The sequence below is a fragment of the Tachyglossus aculeatus genome, chromosome X2, assembly GCF_015852505.1.
Source record: "Tachyglossus aculeatus isolate mTacAcu1 chromosome X2, mTacAcu1.pri, whole genome shotgun sequence".
NCBI lineage: Eukaryota > Metazoa > Chordata > Mammalia > Monotremata > Tachyglossidae > Tachyglossus > Tachyglossus aculeatus.
In genome coordinates, this window is record NC_052100.1 from 12,378,297 (window position 1) to 12,384,296 (window position 6,000).

Genomic DNA, 6,000 nt, shown 5'->3' on the forward strand with positions numbered 1-6,000 from the left:
CAGTCCCTACCCAACAATGGGCTCACAGTCTAAAAGACTGGGAATATTTCTAGAATATTTCTTATTAAGAAATATATCTTGGGCCTGCTGTCCCTGCAGTGCCCTCACTCATCTCCAATAATAATAATAATTGTGGTATTTGTTAAGCGCTTACTATGTGCTAGGCACTGTACTAAGCTCTGGGGTGGATACAAGTAAATCAGGTTGGACACAGTCCCTGTCCCACATGGGACTCACAGTCTCAACCCCTATTTTACAGATGAGGTAGCTGAGGCCCAGAGAAGTGAAGTGCTTGCCCAAGCCGCAGAGCCGGGATTAGAATCCATGACCTTCCGAATCTCAGGCCCGGGGTCTATCCACTACACCATGCTGCTTTGAGATCATCATCATCATCAATGATTATCCTGTATCTACTTCAGCGTTAGTATGGTACTTGATGCATAATAAGTGCTTAACTATCACTTATTTTCCTTCTTATTATTCATATCTACACCTGCCTCTCCCCACCAGACCATTTTGTGAGCTGGCAATTGTTCTAATCTAGTGAAGCCAACAGATGCCTGCCTCCCATCTCTGTTTCAATCCTTTTTTCAGTTTTGCTAATATGGTTCCCTCTTGGCTCTCCTCTTATTCATTCAATTGTATTTAGCACTTACTATGTGCAAAGCACTGTACTAAGCGCTTGGAGGAGTACGGTATAAAAAAGACACATTCCCAGCCTACAGTGAGCTTACAGTCTAATGGGGGAGACAGACATTAATACATACATATATATATATATGCCTCAGTTTCCTCATCTGTAAAGTGGGGTTAAAGTCCTGTCCTTCCCTCCCCCCTTAGATTGTGAGCCCCGTGTGAGACAGGGACTGTATCCTATCTGATTATCCTGTATCTACTTCAGCATTAGTATGGTACTTGATGCCATTATATATATATAATATATATATATATAATGCCATTATATATATATATAATATAATATAATATATATATAATATAATATATGCCATTATACATATACATATAATATATGCCATTATATATATATATATATATATATATATATATATATATAAATTACAGATATATAGCATGGCCTAGTGGATAGAGCACGGACCTGGGAATCGGAAGGTCATGGGCTCCAATCCCAGCTCCACCACCTGTCTGTGGTGTGGTCTTGGGCAAGTGACTTCACTTCTCTGGGCCTCAGTCACCTCATCTGCAAAATGGGGATTAAGACTGTGAGCCTCGTGAGGGACAGGGACTGTGTCCAGCCTGATTACCTTGTATGCACCCCAGCACTTAGTACACTAATCTTACACTCACCTTTCTGGCCACCCCTTCTCTCTTTCTTCTGTAGGCTCCTCTTGCACCTTTTTACCACTAGCCATAACGGGCCCTCAAGATTCTGTGCCCAGTCCCCTGGTCTTTTCCCTCCGGATTCACTCTTTCGGGGAACTCTCTGCTTGCAGTTTTAGCTTGCAAATTTGTTGCTATCCTTGACTCCTTATTATCATTCAGCTCACACATCCAATCAACTGCTAAATCTTGCCGAGTCTTGCAAGAGCACTTGGCAAGCGATGCCAAAGCTAATCAATCATAGTCATTGAGCGCTTACTGTGTGCAGAGCACTGTACTGAATGCTTGGGAGAGTACAGTGTAAAAGTTGGTAGACACATTTAACCAAAAAGAGTCTTCAAATCTATCAAAAGCAGAAAGTAGTGTGGCTGCTTGATGATGATTGGGGAATGAAAAGGAGATTGCTGAGAGACTCAGTGAACTCTTCAATTCTTTCTTTACCGAGAAAGAAGTTCAGGGATTGCCACATTCATTCAATCGTATTTATTGAGCACTTACTGTGTGCAGAGCACTGTACTAAGCACTTGGGAAGTACAAAACGGCAACATATAGAGACGGCCCCTACCCAACAACGGGCTCATCACATCCAAATTGTTCTTGTAGCAAACTGGTCAAAATTGGTCAAACTGGTCAAAATTTTAAATTGGTGACTCCCACCACTCTGGATATCCTAGGCCAAACTGATAAATTCCATGTACGCAAATCACCGGGGCCAGTTGGAATCTAACAGGGCTCTGAAATAATTTAGAGGGAATGTTGCAAGTGTAACCTATTTATTTATTACAAACAGCCACCCTTGAAGAGGACTGACAGATTGTTAAATCATGAGAAGAAGCGTGGCTTAGTGGAAAGAGCATGGGTTTGGGAGTCAGAGGTTGTGGGTTCTAATTCCGGCTCCGTCACTTGTAAGCTGTGTGACTTTGGGCAAGTCACTTAACTTCTCCGGGCCTCAGTTATCTCATCTGTAAAATGGGGATAAAGACTGTGAGTCCCACGTGGGACAACCTGATTACCTTGTTATCTACCCTAGTGCTTAGAACAGTGCTTGGCACATAGTAAGCGCTTAACATATACCATTATTATTATTACTATTAATGTAATTCCCATCTCTAGGAAGTGATGGAGACGCCAAGTGGAAGGGGGCCCGGGAGTCAGGAGACCTGGGTTCTAATCCCAGCTCTGTTACTTGCTTGCTGTGAGACCTTGGGCGAGTCACTGTGCCTCAGTTTCCTCATCTATTAAATGCAGATTAAATCTTACTCCCTCCTACTCAGACTATGAGTCCCATGTGGGATAAGGACTGTGAGCCCATTGTTGGGTCGGGACCGTCTCTATATGTTGCCAACTTGTACTTCCCAAGCACTTAGTCCAGTGCTCTGCACACAGTAAGCCTCAATAAGTACGATTGAATGAATAAGGACTGTATCCAACCTGATTATCTTGTATCTAAGCCTGGGGTTAATACAGTTCTTGGCACATAGGTGCTTAATAAATACTCTTAATTTAAAAAAAAAACCCAACACATTCCAGAGGTAATTTTGGGATTTTCATAGACCTGTGAGTCTCCTACCTATACTTGGCAAGTCAGAGGAATATATAGTTAAATGTGTTGATTTAAAGACATCACTGGTAAAGTTCCCCCACGCGTGCACGTGTGACTGAGAAGGGGGGGCCACAGTCCCGGCCACGTGGTGCACACAAAAGAGCTGTCTCTTGCTGTGTTGTCATCCTTAGTGTTTGCAGCGCCTGGTGCCGATTTCTCTTTGGCCTTCGCGTCTTGCATTCCATATGAAGCTTTTGCTTGAAGAATTAAATGGAGAATCGGGAAGCTCCTAGAGAAACTTAGCCTGTTGAGGGAAAAGACAACCTGTTTTTCCTAAAAGGAACATATCCCTCACTAAGCAGCATGGTCTAGTGGATAAAGCACTGGCTTGGGAGTCAGAAGGTCATGGGTTCTAATCCCGGCTCTGCCACTTCTCTGTTGTGTGACCTTGGGCAAGTCACTTCACTTCTCTGTGCCTCAGTTACCTCATCTGAAAAATGGGGACTGAGACTGTGAGCCCCTCATGGGACAGGGACTCTGTCCAACTTGATTTGCTGGTATCCACTGCAGTGCTTAGCACAGTGCCTGGCTCATAGTAAGTGCTTAACAAATACCATTATTATTATTATTTAATCTTCTAGAGGTCTTTGAAGGGGCCAACAACTGTGTTCAAATATAGCTGTGTACTTGCTAAGCGCTTACAACAGGATATTCAGATAGGATACAGTGCTTAGCCCACATGGGCTCACAATCTAAGGGGGAGGGAGAACAAGTACTGAATCCCCTTTTTTCAGATGCGGAAACTGAGGGCCAGAGAAGTTAAGTGACTTGCCCAAAGTCACCTAGCAGGCAAGTAATAATAATAATAGTAATGGTATTTGTTAAGTGCTTACTATGTGCCAAGCACAGTTCTAAGCACTGGGATCAGAACCCAGGTCCTCTGATTCCCAGGCCTGTGCTGTTTCCCTTAGCCCATGCTGTCAATCCTGGGTCAGGACATCTAATATCCCTAACTTTAAACTCCAGTAATGACAGCATGTACTGGGAAGCAGTGTGGCCTAGTGGATAGAATATACAGGCCTAGGAGTCCGGAGGATCCCACATGGGGCAGGGACTGTGTCCAACCTGATTTGTCTATATCCACCCCAGCGCTTAATACAGTGCCCGACACATAGTAAGCACTTAACAAATACCACAGTTTGTTTACAATCGTAACCAAATACGAATGAATGAACAAATACCACAATTATTATTATTATGGACCTGGGTTCTAATCCCGGCTCCTCCACTTGTCTGCTGTGCGACCTCAGGCAAGTCATTTAACTTCTCTGGGCCTCAGTTTTAAAATGGGGGTTAAGACTGTGAGCCCCATGCAGGACAGGGACTGACAACCTTGTATCTAAACCAGCACTTAGTACAGTGCCTGGCACGTAGTAAGCGCTTAACAGGATACCATAAAAAAAATGTACTGTTCATCCATTAATCTATTCAAAATCAGTCTTGAACCCTCTGGTATTTTGGCAGGCACTGCTTCCTGCAGTAATAAATTCCATATACTTTCCACTTGCTCTAAGAAGAAGTGAATATAATATATTTAGATTTTCAAAAGGCCTTTGGCAAGGTTCCAGACCGAAAGCTTTTTTAAAAACCTGAATAATCATAGGATTGGAAGGAGTGTTCCATCTTGGAGGGAAACTGGCTAAAAAGGTAGAAATAGACCATCACTTGTTCACGACCTAGTGGAAAGAGCACAAGCCTGGGAGTCAGAAGACTTGGGTTCTAATCCCGGCTCCACCACTTGTCTGCCGTGTGACCTTGGGCAAGTCACTTCACTTCTCTGTGCCTCAGTTACCTCATCTATAAATTGGGGATTAACACTGTGGGCCCTATGTGGGACAGGGACTGTTTCCAGCCCGATTTGCCTGTATCCACCCCAGTGCCTGGTACATAGTAAAGGCTTAACAAATACCACAATCATTATTAGGATGAAGAATTGTAAATAAGGCCATTGCCCAAGGATCGGTGCTAGAACCAATTTTGTTTATCATTGTGGTTGTCTGGCCGGGCCTCTGCGGGTGAACATTCTGTCTTATCTGGTCACTGGTATCCCTAGAATTTTTAGATCTGAGTTGTATTGATCTGAGCTAATTGTAATCTCTCTCTCTCTCTCTCTAGACCAGACTTCTCCCCCCATCCACATCCTCACATCTCCTCTTGGCTGCAGGACACCTCCATGGGGATGCCCCCTGGCACCATAGACTCAACCTGGCAAAAACCAAACTGCTCCTCTTAAACTTTCCCACCACTGTGAACACCACCACCGTCCGCCCCATCTCCGACGCATGAAACCTGGGCATGATCTTTGACTCTTCTTTCAACTCTCACTTTCAGTGTGTCACTAAATCCTGCCGGTTTTTCTTCCACGACACTTTAAGGAGCCGCCCCTTCCTCTCCCTCCAAACGGCTGCCACTCTGGTCTAGGTGGTCGCTCTGCCCTGACTAGAAGCCTGCATCAGCCTCCTCACTGGTCTCCCTGCCTCCAGCCTCTCCCCTCTTTAGCCTACACTTCTCTCCCCTACTTGGCTCACCACTTGTCTGCTGTGTGCCCTTGGGCAAGTCACTTCACTTCTCTGTGCCTCAGTTACCTCATCTGAAAAACGGGGACTGAGACTGAGCAACTTGATTTGCTATATTGTCCACCGCAGCATTTAGTACAGTAAGGGCTTAACAAATACCATAATAATTATTATTTTTTGGGGGGTTGTACTGCCCAGTGCTGTTCCCAACTCTGCTCCTTGGCTTAAACTCTGACCAGAGCCTCCACTCAGAGAGATCTCTCTCCTCTCATTCTGTACACTGACTGCTGCCGGGGTCCCTTGACAGTCCAGGTGCCCAAATACAAACTTTGTGAGACCCAGACCCACCATATGCTTTATTGGGTCTTTAGGGTGGTTTTTCTCCCTACCTTGAAGGCAATCACATTGCTGCAGCCCCCAGGGTCAAAGATGCCAAGTGCATCTTCACTTCACTTCCCTGGACCTCAGTTCCCTCATCTGCAAAATGGGGATTCAGTACCCATTCCCCCTCCAACTTAGATT